The sequence below is a fragment of the Salvelinus sp. IW2-2015 genome, linkage group LG20, assembly GCF_002910315.2.
Source record: "Salvelinus sp. IW2-2015 linkage group LG20, ASM291031v2, whole genome shotgun sequence".
NCBI lineage: Eukaryota > Metazoa > Chordata > Actinopteri > Salmoniformes > Salmonidae > Salvelinus > Salvelinus sp. IW2-2015.
This window is the reverse complement of record NC_036860.1, coordinates 16,111,726-16,131,005: the sequence shown is the minus strand read 5'-3', so window position 1 is coordinate 16,131,005 and position 19,280 is coordinate 16,111,726. Positions and strand designations below refer to the sequence as shown.

The window sequence follows — 19,280 nt, the reverse complement described above, 5'->3', positions numbered from 1 at the left end:
TAAAGTGGCATAGTTTAAAGTGGCTAGTGGTACATGTATTACATAAAGATGGCAAGATGCAGTAGATAATATAGAGTACAGTATATACATATGAGATGGGTAATGTAGGGTATGTAAAACATTATATTAAGTGGCATTGTTTAAAGTGGCTAGTGGTACATTTTTTACATAATTTCCATCAATTCCCATTTTTAAAGTGGCTGGAGTTGAGTCAGTATGTTGCAGCGCCGCTAAATGTTAGTGGTGCTGTAACAGTCTGATGGCCTTGAGATAGAAGCTGTTTTTCAGTCTCTCGGTCCCTGCTTTGATGCACCTGTACTGACCTCGCCTTCTGGATGATAGCGGGGTGAACAGGCAGTGGCTTGGGTGGTTGTTGTCCTTGATGATCTTTATGGCCTTCCTGTGACATCGGGTGGTGTAGGTGTCCTGGAGGGCAGGTAGTTTGCCCCGGTGATGCGTTCTGCAGACCTCACTACCCTCTGGAGAGCCTTACGGTTGTGGGCGGAGCAGTTGCCGTACCAGGCGGTGATACAGCCCGACAGGATGCTCTCGATTGTGCATCTGTAGAAGTTTGTGAGTGCTTTTGGTGACAAGCCGAATTTCTTCAGCCTCCTGAGGTTGAAGAGGCGCTGCTGCGCCTTCTTCACAACGCTGTCTGTGTGGGTGGACCAATTCAGTTTGTCCGTGATGTGTACACCGAGGAACTTAAAACTTTCCACCTTCTCCACTACTGACCCGTCAATGTGGATAGGGGGTGCTCCCTCTGCTGTTTCCTGAAGTCCACAATCATCTCCTTTGTTTTGTTGACGTTGAGTGTGAGGTTATTTTCCTGACACCACACTCCGAGGGCCCTCACCTCCTCCCTGTAGGCCGTCTCGTCGTTGTTGGTAATCAAGCCTACCACTGTAGTGTCATCCGCAAACTTGATGATTGAGTTGGAGGCGTGCATGGCCACGCAGTCGTGGGTGAACAGGGAGTACAGGAGAGGGCTCAGAACGCACCCTTGTGGGGCCCCAGTGTTGAGGATCAGCGGCTGAAAAAGTTGTCACCTCCCACTCACGCGAATTGTAGAGAGTAGGTACGTAGGTGGTGGAGATGTTTTCGAGAGATCCTAATAAAATGGACCACCTTAACCATCATCAGATGAGAGATATTGGAGAGGATACATTCCTACCTACTATCAGAAAATATGAAAAGGGATTGAGAAGACATCGACAAACTACTAGAGGACCTTGACACTACGAGGACGCCACTCAGCCATACAACACATTTATGGGGACGGTCCCTCCGTATCCTTACTCCTCTCCTTGTCAGCTAAGTCATACATTCACTCAACGTCAACAAAAATAAAGGCCGAGCCAATTGAACTTGGACTCCAGAGAGAGATGTGTCAACCTTACTAATTGACGGCTCCAGGTGGAATGGTTGTTCCAGTGGCCCCCGCTCTTGTCGTCCTTGTGCCCTGACCCATTGGACCATGCGTCCGAGCATGATTTACGACGTCCAGCGGAGGTGGAGTCATTCTTAATCGTTCTTTCATGTCCCCACACAAAACACCGGCCACTGGGAGACTGGAATCCTGGGATGGAGGGATGAGCAGAGAGGAAGGAGAGTCAGAGACCCAAGACACATTGAAAACTCTTAGGTTATCAAATTTAATTTGTCACATAGCGGACCCACGGCTGAATACAACAGGTGTAGACCTTTACAGTGAAATTGCCCTTACTTACGAGCCCCTAACCAAACAATGCAGTTTAAAAAAAATTTAAGATAAGAATAAGAGATAGGTTAGGGTTAAAAGCGGTAAGTTTAGTGTACACGCATTGGGATATGTAAGACTGTCTGCGTAGGCATCATTCTGCACCCTATTCCCATATAGTGCGACTACTTTTGGCCAGAGCCCTAGTCAAAGTAGTGCACTACATTGAGAATAGGAAGACAAGGTGCCATTTGGGGGGGGCGGGGTCCGGGGGGACACCGTCTCTCACATTCAGCCCACAATTTACATTTAGTTGGAAACAAAAATGTATGACTGAAATCCCAATGCTAAGCTATCATGGTTGCATAGTGACGGTTACCCACATTACCCAAGTTACCTGGGTTTAGGTCGTGGGGCCCGATGCCTACGTGAGGTGACAGCGTGTCCTACAGAGTGAGGGTTGACATATCTGCCCAGGGGGAGGGGAGGTAGACTTGTCCAGGCCCCCGGTCGAGGGTGGTACAAGCGTTGACTGCACATTAGCGGACCGGAGAAGACCGTACTACTCCCCGCGCCTGGCATGGTTGGAGTAGCCCCAGTTCCAGCTCCCAACCATCGCAGCGTGGACAGACGGGAGCGCTCTGAGCAACACCTTGTTCTGGTACACCGTCTGACCGCCCGACGCAGGCACCACCGTTGAACTAGGAGACAGAGAGGAGGATGGGATGGGTGCGACAAAAGGACTGAGAGAGAAGATTATCTCGCAACTAATAGTTTTTTAGCTCGAGTATTCAATACTTATCTGCCAACAAATGTGAACTTCATACACACCATACTCCTTTACTGAGACTAAATAGGAAAGATTTGGAAACATTTTCAAGAGTATTTGTTATGGAGACTAGTGAGCAGACTTTATTGGTAGAGCGTGGGAAGTGTCCGTCCTGGGATCAGATCCATTGTATTGGGTGGAAGGCAAAACACTGGATCCGTTTCGGGAAAGTCATATTCCTGGTAGGAACGATGATGAGTTGACGTTAATCGTATATTCAGTAGTTCCTCCCGACTGTATGTAATGAAACCTAAGATTACCTGGGGTACCGATGTAAGAAATAACACATAAAAAAATAAAATACTGCATATTTTCCAAGGAACGCGAAGCGAGGCGGCCATCTCTTTTTCGGCGCCGGAACTCAACTCATTGTAGTTGAGTTGCGCATAATCAGTTTATCTTGTCATCAATTATCAATTAATGTATCACATATTCATGGGGTTCATTCGATCAAGGTTAAATACTTGGCTTACTTCAACATTTGCAGAGATCTGACAAACACACACATGAGAAGTGCTTACCAAGAAAAACTTCAGTAAGGACTAATTCGAGGCTGAAAGGAATTGGAGCAGATATGAAACAGACAATCATAATATAAGTCATAAATATAAAATTCCCTGTTTGTTTCAAAACCAACTTTATAAGAGTTTTTATAAATAGGTTATATTTGACTCAAAATTCCATGATGTACAGTAAGGCATTGTTGGCAGAATAGATGGATGCAGTTCAATGCATTACTTGCTAGTCCCAAAATATTGCTATCAGGTTGTAAATCGCAGCTGGTACATTGTTTGCTGCCACCACCCGTTCGGGATGCACTGTTTCAGTTTCAATGACTCAATATTTTGAACAAAAACGGACAACTGTAACTAAGGCTGGGAGTGTCAATACAATCAAACTAGCAAGGGCAATGATCACAAGTCAGTCATAATGTGGCTAATAGGCTAGCATACGTGTCAAACACAAGGCCCGCCGTCCGAATTAGACACACATAAGTGAGTATAAATGAGTCAACAGTTGAGTCTTCTACTTTATGAAATTACAGCCTGATGCACTTGTATAGTTAATTCAACTTCAACTGCGCTGCTTTCGTGTGTCCTGTTTACAGCGCTGCAGTGGAGGGAAAGTGTACAGACACATGCCACAGTCCTAGCTAGCCTACTAAAATGTTGCAGCCTGCCTTCGGTTTTTAAAGCTCGACAATGAATAACCAAAAAACAAAACCTGCAACAAAACACCATTCAAAAGAGAAACATGTAGGCCTGTTACAGCAACATTTGAGCAGTAGCCTAGGTTGGCTACTCAACTACATGACATTTTGAGTGCACCATACAGCAACGATGCATTCAACCGCACCAATGATCCATGCAGTGCAAAAAAATGAAAAACATGTTTTAAGTTGAAATGTTACAACAACCTATAGCTACTTTTTAGTTATTTGGAGTTATTAAATTGTTTTTAATTTGGGTCACAGCATATCATGCACATCTGCAAGCATAGCAGCAAAGGCGGGGCAAATATTTTTTTAGCTATTTTGTTTTAATATGTTAAATTGCTATATACAGCATCCTACATACAAGTGGACATTATAAAGGGTCATATTTTTTCTAATAAAACAATGGCCAGTGGGTCGCAGTTGCACTCCCTGCTGGGAGGATGCCATGTCATTGGAGGAGTGGATGAGTGACCGACTTTTCCCCCTCATATAGTTTTTTTTGTTGGGTAACAGTTAGAGATGCTGCAGGTGTTATTTGGTTAGCTAGCAAGAAATGTGAAGTTAACATATCTTTTAGTTGTCAATCAAATGTGTTGATAATTCTAACCAAAAGGAGAGACTGTATTCTTCAAAACAACTTTATTATAAGATTTGCAAAAATGAAGCAATCAACCATCACTAAGAATAGTCAGAGTTCAAAAGCTCAATGAACAGAGCTAAGTTTCGCCTTTTATAGAAAGTACATATTTTTATCTTTGTGACAATTAGCAGATGTGCAGAAACAGGCCCTGGGAACAGAGTTGTAAAAAGTAATTTAGCTCATCTGTGTAGACCAAGAAAGCTGATATCGCCACCACTCTCTGTTCCTTTCTGCACTTCCCACTGAGCTAAATTCCTGCCGATCGAAAACACAGGACTGTGGTCGCGCCCAAGCAGGTCATAAATCCTAACGCTCAGATTTATGACTAAGTCTTACAAGACAAGCCTGTAACAGTATAGAATTGTCAAGACTTTCCCTCTCGGGTGAGGATCATATGGCACCAGATCCAGCCCCCCCCCCCCCCCCTCTCCCACCAGAGTTTAGAAATGTAAGTTAAAAATCCCTTTGTTACCACAGAGACTTTGCAGTACTGTGACATAAAAACGTTGGACATTTCTAACGTATATAATGTGGTAAATGGTTCGTGGGGCTCAAAACAATAATCATGTCAAATAAGTTGTTGTTGTGTGATATCATTAAGGATGGTATAACCAAATAACGGTAACTCTACAAATGTAGACGTTCCAGTTATCAGATTTACATCTAAATGTTGTGGAACTGATCTGATTAAATATGAAACTATTTGTGAGAAAATGAAATGTGACCGTAGCCTTCTAAATGAGAGAATTGTCTTTCATGTAAAGTTTTACCCAGTCAGTAACCACGCACACGTGAGCACAGACATTATGACAAAAGGAGGGAATGCTCTTTTTCCCCAAGTGTTTAAAAGGACTCGCTGAAGAATTTACATTAGACCAAATAGGCAGACGGTAAGCCGGACGTCACGAATCGTTAGACAATAGAGACCAGAAAAACGTGGAGCGGTGGCTGCACGTTGAAATGGTAGGAATTTAAATCTCTAGAGACCAGACAGCATGAAGCGTTYGCTACACGGCTGAGAAATGATTTAAAACTAAAGACCAGTATGATGCAAATATTTCAGAATTTAAAAAATTGGTGGATCAAATCCAGTTTTCCTGCATATATTAATAGAATAGACAATCACTGAAGAAAATAAAGATCAATATGTTTCTTTTAAAACAATATTATTTAATGAGACAATTATTTCAGATTATCGACCCAACCACGTAAGGGTTCTAGCTACATAAATTATGATGAATGCTTTTTGCAGGTGATCAGATATTTAGGTAGGGCCTGGTGACCATTGAAAATGACAAAGGTGGCTAGACCTTCTTCAACGCTGTCATACAGGGTGAGAGGGTCTCTGCCAAAGGGAGGTGGCACAATAAGATCTGGAGAGCCAGCCGTTGAATTCCCAGTCAGCACCTTTGCCTCAATGAAGTACATGTACTCTCTTCATCAGCGAAGCTCTTCAGCCACAACTTCTCTGCTCCAGACACACTGCTACTGAAGTAGATGCCCTTTCCAAGCTTTTGTTCTATAGATGAAAGTAACATTTTATTACAGCATGTAAGAGAAAATGGACTCCATTACAATACAAAACCCTTTTGTAACGGTTGTGTTATGTATCTTTTACACACCAGGGATAGGTACAGTGAGGGAAAAAAGTATTTGATCCCCTGCTGATTTTGTACGTTTGCCCACTGACAAAGAAATGATCAGTCTATAATTTTAATGGTAGGTTTATTTGAACAGTGAGAGACAGAATATCAACAAAAAAATCCAGAAAAACGCATGTCAAAAATGTTATGAATTGATTTGCATTTTAATGAGGGAAATAAGTATTTGACCCCTCTGCAAAACATGACTTAGTACTTGGTGGCAAAACCCTTGTTGGCAATCACAGAGGTCAGACGTTTCTTGTAGTTGGCCACCAGGTTTGCACACATCTTCAGGAGGGATTTTGTCCCACTCCTCTTTGCAGATCTTCTTCAAGTCATTAAGGTTTCGAGGCTGACGTGTGGCAACTCGAACCTTCAGCTCCCTCCACAGATTTTCTATGGGATTAAGGTCTGGAGACTGGCTAGGCCACTCCAGGACCTTAATGTGCTTCTTCTTGAGCCACTCCTTTGTTGCCTTGGCTGTGTGTTTTGGGTCATTGTCATGCTGGAATACCCATCCACGACCCATTTTCAATACCCTGGCTGAGGGAAGGAGGTTTTCACCCAAGATTTGACGGTACATGGCCCCGTCCATCGTCCTTTGATGCGGTGAAGTTGTCCTGTCCCTTTAGCAGAAAAACACCCCCAAAGCATAATGTTTCCACCTCCATGTTTGACGGTGGGGATGGTTTCTTGGGGTCATAGGCAGCATTCCTCCTCCTCCAAACACGGCAAGTTGGGTTGATGCCAAAGAACTCCATTTTGGTCTCATCTGACCACAAACACGTTCACCCAGTTGTCCTCTGAATCATTCAGATGTTCATTTGCAAACTTCAGACGGGGATGTATATGGGCTTTCTTGAGCAGGGGACCTTGCGGGCGCTGCAGGATTTCAGTCCTTCACGGCATAGTGTGTTACCAATTGTTTCTTGATGACTATGGTCCCAGCTGCCTTGAGATCATTGACAAGATCCTCCTGTGTAGTTCTTGGCTGATTCCTCACCGTTCTCATGATCATTGCAACTCCACGAGGTGAGATCTTGCATGGAGCCCCAGGCTGAGGGAGATTGACAGTTCTTTTGTGTTTCTCCATTTGCGAATAATCACAGAAACTGTTGTCACCTTCTCACCAAGCTGCTTGGCGATGGTCTTGTAGCCCATTCCAGCCTTGTGTAGGTCTACAATCTTGTCCTGACATCCTTGGAGAGCTCTTTTGTCTTGGCCATGGTGAGAGTTTGGAATCTGATTGATTGAATTGCTCTCTGTGGACAGGTATCTTTTATACAGGTAAGAAACTGAGATTAGGAGCACTCCCTTTAAGAGTGTGCTCCTAATCTCCGTTCGTTACCTGTATGAAAGACACCTGGGAGCCAGAAATCTTTTTGATTGAGAAGGGGTCAAATACTTATTTCCCTCATTAAAATGCAAATCAATTTATAACATTTTTGACATGCATTTTTCTGGATATTTTTGTTGTTATTCTGTCTCTCACTGTTCAAATAAACCTACCATTAAAATTATAGACTGATAATTTCTTTGTCAGTGGGCAAACGTACAAAATCAGCAGGGGATCAAATACTTTTTTCCCTCACTGTATGTGCTTTGACTCAAAAGGCCTAATTGAAAGTTTAAAACCTGCATATTATGATTTCTGAAGTAATTATTACTTGACAACTATCTTGGAGCTATTCTTTAGTGTCTACAGAGGGGTGAATACATATAATTAATTCCAATTCATAGAATGAATGTCATTAGAACTAATAGAATGTTATTCAATGTATTTTTCTGGCTTCTGCCTTACCATCAGGTGGTGCGAACTCCTTCTGGAAACCCACTCTGCTGAGCAGGTCACAGAATTATGCTGGCAGGTGCTGGTACATCCGCTGAGGAGACTTCTGCAACTTCTTAAGGTCAAAGAGCTGCCTCAGAGTACGGTTCTCCACCTTCTCAACCTGTAACACATCAGCCATAACCATACTTAAATCAGTTATCAAAGATTATATATTTTAATGTTAAATCTGTTGTTTCTTGTGTTGACACTCACCCTGACAATTAGAAACCCAGAAAAATMGAATTGTATTTCTCTATGTTCCAAACTGTTGTCGTTTACAGGCTTTCTTGGGGAACTGGTGGGATATTTCAGGCCCATCAAATTCTCCAGTTCTTTTGCAAAATCCTCTTGGACTTTGCAGCACATGGCTTCCACCTCTAACACAGCAGCTCTTACACCTCTAAAAGCCCCCTGGATGGTGATGCTGGGACAGCCATCTTTTAAGTTCTTCTCGATGGAAACCTTCCACTTGGTCTGAAAGGACAGCAACTCATCAAACTCTGTCTGGCCAAAGCACTGGATGAAATTGTTGTGAATGGTGAAGCTATCAGAGGACATTATAAAAGTGAGCCAAAATGTGGCCTTCCTCAACGTGTCACAGTGGGCACTGCTGAGCTCGATATGCGGTGTTGCGCCTCCCCTTGGAGACTCATACTGATCAGTTGCATGGCCAAATCCTTGCAGACGAGACATGAAAGCATAAGTCTGTTAAAAATCTAAAATGCTGCATGAGCTGGTTTACTAACTGTAGATAAAAAAAAATACTGTATGTTGTATCAATATAATGTTGTATCACATGAAAGAACATTGTACCATACTGTATGTTGTATAATGTCTGGTATCAACCACTTAGCCTACTTCTTTTGACTGGGAGCTCACCATGAGAGGGGGCACTGTTGGAGGAGCTAGGATATTTCATTGCGTCTTGGTGAGATTTTAGTTGATCTTCAAAAGCCTGTGGAAAAGAGCATAATCATGAATTGTAGCATAATGTTAGTCTCAAAGTGTGACGGCATGATTGCAAAGAGCAGAACTTTTGTAGTTTGTTACATCACCTGAAATGTATCATTGTCAGATGGATAAACGACAACATAGATATCCATCCTCATCTCTTGGAGGTTCTGGGCAGCCGCCACCACAGCACCGGCAATGATCTTGGCAACCTCCTGTTTATGGAATCCTAGCTGCCCTGTACCAATAGCAGGGAGAGACTGACCTTTGTCCACTTGTCGCTGCCATTCTTAAACATCCTAACACCACATTGTAGAGGATCTGGAAAACACAAAACGGGAGAGAGCAGTTCAGTAGTTATCTGACAAAAAAAAAAGAAATATGCCTACATATAAACTTTATCATACCTTATCAGCTGAATATTCATTTCTTTGTGCACACACATTGTGGTACACAGAGGAGCAGTTTAGTTTACATCCTTTCGTTTCAATAATATCTCCATTTAAAACATGTGAATAATGTGCTTTTACTATTTCCTTTTGCATTTCGCTGCCTGCCTTCTGTGATATAGCTTTTGAGATTTCCCCGACGGCTAACTTGAGATCTTGTTGTGTTGTATTCACAATGACGTCGACCTGTAAAGAATGAGTAAATTAGTAATAGTGCCCTCTCTTCACAGCAGTTGACACATTTAATCATTTTATGAATAAACATTACTGTATAGAATTCTTAGAAGTTAAATATTTTGTGTCGTCATACATTTATTTCAGGAGAGGACATAATTTCGAATGTCTTACCTTCTCTTCTTCAATGTGCCCCTTTTTAATGTTCAGACTGACATTCCCAAACTGAACCGTGGGTGTTAAGGGTTTGGTGGAGCCTTTCCCATAGTTTGTAACATCTTGTCTGTATGGAGCCTGTCTCTGAGCCACCGCTGCTTGACTGTGTGAACCCGAGAACCCCAGAATCTGACTGTATGCTCTCTCCATCTCCCTGACTGTTAGTTCATCGTGATTGACCAGGCGAACCTCTAAAGGAGCTCCGGAGTAATATTGATCATGGTACATTTTCAGGGTTTGAACAATGACATCTGCACAGATAGGCAAGGGAAAGTTGAACAGGCCAGAACGTATGGCCGGAATGGCGACAGACTGCAGCTTCTCTTGCTCTACCATCTTTAGAATGCTTTTAACAGTCTTTGAGAGTTCTGGCATGGCATCAGCAACTTGATATTGCATTGGTTTGTATGGAAGGCATGGACCCAAAGCATGAATGATCTTCTTGCATGGTAAGCGTCCAGGTCTGGCAACAATGGCATTTCCCGTTAACAACTTTCCGTAAAGCTTTCTGTACTCCCCCATGACTGAGGTTCACATTGGCTGCGTTGACCACAGCATCTACTTTATGAGTGGTGAGGTCATCTTTTCATACCGATACTTTGAGGCCCTTTGACAGCTGGGTAGAAAACCTTTCCTCACCTGGCTTCTTGAATTTCCCTGCACCGATACCCACATCATGGAGCACGGCAGTGCATCCAAACTTGCTATGCAGAACATTAGTCAGAGCTGGTCCACATTGGCCCAGGATGCTCACCAACTCCTCCTCCAGAAGGATCTTCTCTATCTTGGCCAGGACTCACACAGCACAGGGAATCCAATGTTGATCTGAGGAATAAGGAGAACTTTTGAGTGTAAGATAATGTTACATGACGTAACAATACTCTCGCGCTAGCTTGCAACTCAACGTCTTATAGGAACGAGCTCACCGGCCAAGCACACGCACTGTTGTGGTTGCAAGGTCTGATCCAGTGTTGCCAACTTAGCGACATTGTTGCTATATTTAGCGAGTACTTAGACCCCTTTAGCGACACATATTTAAAAAATCGACTAGCGACAAATCTAGTGTCTTTTTCTGGTGTTATTGGAGACTTTTGGAGACTCTGACGTGAAAGCACGTATCGTTCTTACTCTTCTCAACGAGCAGCGGGTGCTGCCGTGGGCCCCGTCCCAAAGCACTCACAGGCGGCCCAGTCCTCGCGCAGCAGTCCCTCCCAGCTGCAGTCAGAGCAGGAGATGTTCACCCCTCCACGTCCAGACTGCAAATGAATCGCGCATGCGGGAAGCCAGCGCTGGCTGATCCCACCCTGGCTTACATTCAGGGCGGGATGTAAATGTAAAATGTTCTTTGTCTAAAATAAATCACTGCACACAAATAAATCACTGKTTTTGACTCACACAGCCTCAGGCACTTACTCACCTTGTCCACTGTGTGTGTGCCTCTCTGTGACATAAGCTAAACATCTAGCTGGCTTGCTCATCATGTCTCAGTCTAAACTGTACACTCAAAAATACAGAAAGGAGTGGGAATCAAACCCTGAATTCAAAGGCTGGTTGAAGCCGTTTATTGGAGATGATACATGGGCATACTGCCGGTATTGTAATGCTGATTTCTACGCCAAACTTAGCGATGTAAAAAAACACATGACAACTCAAAAACATCCTCAGAAGGCAAAGCCTATGACAGTTCCACCCAAAACAAGCTGCCATTTATGGTTTAAAAAATTGACTCTGCAAAAAAGGCTGAGGCCAGTCACCATGGCATTAGCTATCGCTGAACACTGTTCCATGCTGGCATGTGATCACATTGGAGAAGCATGTAGAGRTGCTTTCTCAGACTCCACTGCTGCTACCCACTTCAAAATGCACAGGACAAAGTGCACAGAAATGATTKATGGTTTTCTAGCACCATACTTTCTGAAAAAGATGGTCGCAGATGTGGGTGACCAGAGTTTCAGCTTCCTCCTCGATGAGTCCACAGATGTAAGTGTTTCTAAGTACCTGGGGGTTGTGATAAGGTACTTTAGTGACACCAAGCAGACAATTGTATCAACATTTCTGGTGCTTGTTGAGTTGGAGGGAGGAGATGCCAAATCTATATTGCGTGCTGTTGTGGCTTTCCTCGAGAAGTGTTGTCTTAAAAAAGAGAAACTCCTGGGGATAGGGACTGACAATGCCTCTGTTATGACGGGGATTAACAATGGGGTCCATAAAGTGCTGAAGAAGGAGTATGGCCTCAAATATCTGGTTCTTATTCGCTGTGTGTGCCAGTCTCATGCTTCCAATGACACCATCCCCCGTAGTATGGAGTACTTGGTACGAGAAACATATAACTGGTTTTCAGTGTCTCTAAAGCGCAGGGAGGCCTATAAGGCCATATATGAGACCATCAACTGTGGGGAGAAACCTTTACAGATAACCAAGGTATGTGCCACACGCTGGCTCTCCATTGAACCTGCGGTTTCACGCATTTTGGACCAGTGGGAGGAGCTTAGGTTGCATTTCGCAATCACCAAGTCCAGTGAACACTGTTACATGGCTGAGGTTTTATACTCCATGTACAGTGATCCTCAAAACATTGTATCACGAGCGTGCTTGTGCGGCAGAGTCGATACCCGCGCTTATAAACCCAGGGTCGTTACAATATTTTATCAATTACATTTACTTTTGATAGATGTCAGGTTTGCAGATCTAGCTGTTTTCGCTGGAACAACATTGTGACCTTGATACTAGGTTATAATCAAAACTGAAAGTAAACTGACATGACTTACCTGGTTAAACAAAGTTACAGTAGTCAATAATATCGCTCACAAGTTCACAATAATATTAAATTTGGATCAGATCCTTGTACCGCTCGTTCAATCGATAGCTGAATTTAAACAACTAAAAATGATAATAATTTTGACTGCATTAATAGTTTTTTCTTATGTCGTCCACAAGATTGAATTCATGAACTGAGACCGTGTGGGGGTTTATATACGTCATTGGCTGCAACAGGATATGTTTGATAGCTGTTTTCAAAGTAACAGCTGTGTGACTATCTGACCATCGCTACAGCGAGCTAGCTTTCGCCAGGTTCTTTATAAATAAGGGCCACTGTTGACAAATCGTTACTTGAGAAATGAGACCAAGTTGAGACGCTGGACGAGGTGGATAAGGTATAGTAAAGGCAGTTTATTTCAGAGGTAAAGATATCTGGCAAAGCGTGCACGGACTCGTTCATTTAGCTCAGAGGGAACTAGCAGAAGGGAGCCCCGAAACATGGTGTGCAGTGCATTTTATACAGTGAATGACGTAGGTAGATTCTGGTAGTTCGTGCTCCTGACTGGTCGTTGTAAGTGGAGGCCCGTCCCCTCCAGGCTGGTGTCAATGTCCCATTGGTTCTTGGCACTGTTCTTTGTTCTTGGAAACCCAGCCTGAAACAAGGGTGTGTGTGTGTGTGCATGTGCGTGCTCGTGTAGTGGCATGCCTGCCTGTGTGTTTCTGCAGTCACAAGATGTTATTGCCGACACCAGCAGCTGGCGCCCGAGGTCAGAGCGCCCCCCGCCTTATCAGTGCTCATGAAAGGTCTGAGTCAGCCATCCGTCTCTGTGTGTGGGTGTGAGGTTAGTATCTGTTAAAGGCAGAACGTGTTTAACTGTGGGGTGTAGCAAAGTGTCACAACAAAGTCTGCTTTAATAAGGAAGCCATTATAACAATATTATAGCTATGTGTTAAGGTCAATAAAAACAGCATTTCTTACACCACCAACAAGTAACGTTAGTTAGCTGCCTTCGATGCTTGGTGGCTTTACTGACAGACAAGACAGGAAGCTTATATTAAAAGCCACCAAGCATCGAGCTAAAGCTAACGTTAGCTAGTTATCATACCAATCCAAACAGGTGTGTGTGTTGTGCCTACAGTACTGTACAAGGATCGTTCAAGACTATCTAGCCCCAGCTAACACAGCTTGACATACCAACGTTTGACCATCAGGTGAGTACAGTATGAATTAATTATCAACAATTATCTATATGGTGTCGGTAGCTAGCTATAGGTCAAGGGTGTCAAACTTCTTCCATGGAGTGCCTGTCCCATGTATCATGAGCTGAAATAAAATATCCCAGAAATGTTCCATATGCACAACAAGCTAATTTATCTAAAATGTTGTGCACAAATTTGTTTACATCCCTCTTAGTCAGCATTTCTCCTTTGCCAAGATAATTCATCCACCTGACAGGTGTGGTATATCAAGAAGCTGATTAAACAGCATGGTCATTACACAGGTGCACCTTGTGCTAAGGACAATAAAAGGCCACTCTAAAATGTGCAGTTTTGTTACACAACACAATGCCACAGATATTCAAGTTTTGAGGGAGCATGCAATTGGCATGCTGACTGCAGGAATGTCTACCAGAGCTGTTGCCAGATAATGTAATGTTAATTTCTCTACCATAAGCCGCCTCCAATGTTGTTTTAGAGAATTTGGCAGTATGTCCAACTGGCCACACATCCGCAGACCATGTGTAACCACGCCAGCCCAGGACCTCCACATCCGGACTTCTTCACCTGCGGTATTGTCTCAGACCAGCCACCTGAACAGCTGATGAAACTGTGGGTTTGCACAACTGAAGAATTTCTGCACAAACTGTCAGTAACTGTCTCAGAGAAGCTCATCTATGTGCTCGTCGTCCTCACCAGGGTCTTGACCTGACTGCAGTTCGGCGTCATAACTGACTTCAGTGAGCAACTGCTCTCCTTCGATGGCCACTGGCATGCTGGAGAAGTGTGCCCTTCACAGATGAATCCCGGTTTCAACTGTACCGGGCAGATGGCAGAGTGTGTGTATGGCGTTGTGTGGGCGAGTGGTTTGCTGATGCCAACGTTGTGAACAGAGTGCCCATGGTGGCGGTAGGGATATGGTATGGGCAGGCATAAGCTACGGACAATGAACACAATTGCATTTTATCGATGGCAATTTGAATGCACAGAGATACCGTGACGAGATCCTGAGGCCCATTGTCGTGCCATTRATTCGCCGCCATCACCTCATGTGCATGATAATGTACACAGTTCCTGGAAGCTGAAAATGTACCAGTTATTCCATGGCCTGCATACTCACCAGCCATGTCATCCATTGAGCATGTTTGGGATGCTCTGGATCGACGTGTACGACAGCGTGTTCCAGTTCCCGCCAATATCCAGCAACTTTGCACAGCCATCGAAGAGGAGTGGGACAACATTCCACAGGCCACAATCAACAGCCTGATCAACTCAATGCGAAGGTGATGTGCTGCATGAGGTAAATGGTGGTCTCACCAGATACTGAATGGTTTTCTGATCCTCGCCCTTACTTCTTTCTGTGACCAACAGATGCATACCTGTATTCCCAGTCATGTGGAATCCATAGATTAGGGCCTAATGAATTTATTTCAATTGACTGATTTCCTTATATGAACTGTAACTCAGTAAAATCTTTAAAATTGTTGCATATTGCGTTTTTTAATCTTTGTTCAGTGTACAATACATTTTGAGGGAGCCATACAGCAATGCTGCATTCAACCGCACAGGTGATCCATGCCAGACATGCTTTATCTACTCATTTGCTGGATGCAGAGTTCAACAGAGTTCAAGTGAAGGTCAAGCAAATTACAGAGAAAGCAGACTGTACTGCAATCATCTCTGATGGGTGGTCGAATYTTCGTGGGCAAGGAATAATTAACTGCATCATCTCCACCCCTCAACCAGTATTCTACAAGAGCACAGACACAAGGGTCAACAGACACACCGGTCTCTACACTGCAGATGAGCTGAAGGCAGTCATCAATGACCTTGGACCACAGAAGGTATTTGCACTGGTGACAGACAGTGCTGCGAAAATGAAGGATGCTTGGTCTAAAGTGGAGGAGTCTTACCCTCACATCACACCCATTGTCTGTGCTGCTCATGCATTGAATCTGCTCCTCAAGGACATCATGGCACTGAAAACAATGGATACACTCTACAAGAGAGCCAAGCGTTAGGTATGTGAAGGGTCATCAAGTTATAACAGCAATCTATCTCACCAAGCAAAGTGAGAAGAATAACAGCACCACATTGAAGCTGCCCAGCAACACCCGTTGGGGTGGTGTTGTCATCATGTTTGACATTCTCCTGGAGGGGAAGGAGTCTCTGTGATACGGCCATTTCTTGGAGTCTGCCGATATGGACAGCCCCATCAAGAGGATCCTCCTGGATTATGTATTTTGGGAGAGAGTGGTAAGCAGCTTGAAACTCCTGAAACCTATAGCAGTAGCCATTGCACGGATTGAGGGAGACAATGCCATCCTGTCGGATGTTCAGACTCTGCTCGCAGATGTAAGAGAAGAAATCCGTACTGCCCTGCCCACTTCACTGTTGCTCCAAGCAGAGGAAACTGCAGTTCTGAAATACATCAAAAAGCGTAAAGACTTCTGCCTGAAGCCCATACATGCCGCAGCGTACATTTTGGACCCCAAGTATGCTGGCAAGAGCATTCTGTCTGGTGCAGAGATCAACAAGGTCCATGGTGTCATCACTACCGTGTCTTGCCACCTTGGCCTGGATGAGGGAAAGGTCATTGGCAGTCTGGCGAAGTACACTTCCAAGCAAGGGCTTTGGGATGGAGATGCAATATGGCAGTCGTGCCAACACATCTCATCAGCCACCTGGTGGAAGGGACTTTGTGGATCTGAGGCTCTTTCCCCTGTTGCCTCCATCCTCCAAATCCCACCAACATCAGCCGCCTCAGAGCGCAACTGGTCCTTGTTTGGGAACACACACACCAATGCACGCAACAGGCTGACCAATACAAGGGTTGAAACATTGGTGGCCATCCAGGCAAATTTGAGGCTTTTTGAGCCTGACAAAGAGCCATCCTCAACAAGGTTGGAAAGTGACAGTGAAGATGAGGCCTRAGAGTCTAATGTTCAAGAGGTGGACATAGGTCCAGGGAGAAGGCATGTAAGCCTGAGAGGAAGACAACCAAATCTTTCCTTTCAAGACTATCATTTTACAGATGCATGTTGAAACCGTTTTGGGGAGATGTGATGGATCATTAGGGATCATTCAATATTCCCTTTTGTTGTTCAGTGAAATCATCCCATGTGAAGAGTCAACTCATTTAATTAATGTTCAATTCGTAACAATTTTTTATTTTTATTTTCCACTGGAAGGATTTAATAATTTGCAATTATGTCTACTTATTATAAGGTAAAAGGTTTATGTTTCTGTCTCCATATGATATGGTAAATATATCCAATGCAAAAAACATCTACATTTATAAATGGTATTAATATTAATTTGCATATATTTCCCATATATTCCCACGGGAAGTTTCCACCTCTGAATATTCCCCAACATGTACAACCCTAGTTATTAAATACTTGTCACGTTCTGACCTTAGTTCCTTTTTTATGTTTTTATTTTAGTTGGTCAGGGCGTGAGTTGGGGTGAGCATTCTATGTTGTTTTTCTATGGTTTGTTCTGTTGTTATATTTCTATGTGTTTGGCCTATGTACATAAGTGGGCATTATAAAGGGGTCTATTTTTCAAATAAAACAATGGCCAGTTTAGATCGGAGTTGCAATTTGTTTGGTAAAAAGAAATAGGCTATGTCTGGCCTGCAAATTTGTTGTTTTTTGTAATATGGCCCGTGCATTGATTGAGTTTGACACCCCTGGTCTAGCGTTGTAGCTTGCTATTTATTTAACAAGCTAAAAACATGGAGCCTAACTTTAGCTAGCTAAACATCTGGGAGGATGTCATGTCATTTTTCGGTGGCTACAGCAAGAGATGCATGTGCTATTTGGTTAGCTAGTGTTGATAAAACGTTTACTGGAGACAGGAGATCAAGTAGAGACYTAGGACGAGGTGGATATTTGTATAATAAGGCCGTTTATTCACATGTAAAAATATCTTAGTAAATCGTGCAGCACGGCCCCTTCTGTCTGACTCGTATGGAATCGTCGGAAAAGAGGGCGCTCTACACATTTTGTACAGATTATATAGGCAACAAGCAAAGTAGGTTGATCTTGTAGTCTGGCCTTCCMATTGGTCGATCTGGGTCGTGGGTAGTCCTGTCCGGGCCTGATGTCGACGTTCCATTGGCTCTTCACACAGTTCTTTGTCTTAAAGTCCCATCCTTGAGCAGAATGCATGTGCGTTTGTTTTCACAGGGGCCTATTCATGGGGGAGGGGATGGGTGTGTGGGTCTGTGGTTATTTATAAGGGTACAAAGTGTGGGGGTATAGTGGGGATGGGTGCATGTTGTGCCAAGTATAGCTTGTGTTGAGAAGTTGTAAAACAAGTTACCAGTATCTAATACAATTTCTTACACTAGGAAGAAATGTGAATCGCTTTGCTTGCTAGCTAGGTATGCTGAACTTGAACAACTTTGTCCACAGTTGTCAATCAAATGTATTTGGCATCGATCAAAAGGGCGGGCAGGCAAGMTCCCATTCAGTTGTCAAAACATGGTTTGAGACAAGCCTGCATTGGCAGGCAAGCTGCAGAAGAACGAGCAGGCTACTATAAAAAGTGAGGAGGGTTTATCTAGTTTTCCCTAGATTTGAGCTCATCTCGCTCTGGCTAGCATTAGTTGATCTTGCTGTTGTTTATGTGCATATATTGTAATGACCTGACTAGATCATAAAGGAACAATTGTCCAGACAGGATGGAGTTTACGAATTTACGGTTTATTAACCCAACTTCACACAGGCTACTGTTTGGCCGCAGCCCACGCCAAATAAATGAAGGATACCCTATAAACCAACCGTGACCTTCTCTTGTGAAGGCCAGACATAAGACAGAGAACAATGGCTAAACCTGGTCTTAACTTCCAATGCTCCGTCCCCCTGCCCAACCCCCCTCCACGCCACTCCGCCAACCACRAGGATGCCCGGCATCAGAACATTCCAGGCATCCCCGTGATTGGCAGATAGCAGGTTGATTGGCATGTCGGAACCCGCGAACACTGGGTACTGGTAAGTACAACACAACCAACTGATAGCCTAACACATGTCTGTGCGGGTCYCTACAATATACACAACTGAGGGAGAGATGGACTACCTTTTCATGATTGTTTGATCAATAGGACTGTGATGTTCCCAAGTGTAAGAGGACTCGTGGTATTTACATATTTGCAGAAATCCATTCAGGTGTATTTTGTGGCTTTTGGCGAATGCGTTCTAATGACCTAAAGTTGCGCTGTTGCTACGGCCTGTAAACACACAGTCCAGTTCAAAGTGAACGATGGCAGGCCCGTGTGGCAAATGGCTTATTTGKATATAGGCCTACTTTAGCTCGGATTGGCTGTGGCGCACCGGTCTGCTATACTCCGGTTCTGAACAAGACAGATATTTTGATTCGTTTTTATTCACTACAGTGTCTATTAATTGTCCAAACACATGGCCGCGTTCCCACTCTATATTGCCACAGAATTTTCACAATTGCCAAACATTCTATGAATTTATGAAAACGTGAAAATGACCATGCTCACAAAAAATAAAGGTGTAATATTCTTCCTGTGGGTGTATATGAACAGCTTTGAATAAGATGTAATGTTGCTATAACGCTGTTAGTTCAACTTTAAATGTCATGGTTTCCCGTGTCGTACTGCGAGGACCACACACCATGTC

At 43.7% G+C, this 19,280-nt stretch overlaps 1 pseudogene; it reads right to left on the bottom strand.

Annotated features, from left to right (window-relative positions):
• Nucleotides 1-5,487: 5,487 nt before the first annotated feature.
• On the bottom strand, nt 5,488-10,637 carry LOC111981765 (protein mono-ADP-ribosyltransferase PARP9-like; annotated as a pseudogene).
• Between the last annotated feature and the right edge of the window lie 8,643 nt (nt 10,638-19,280).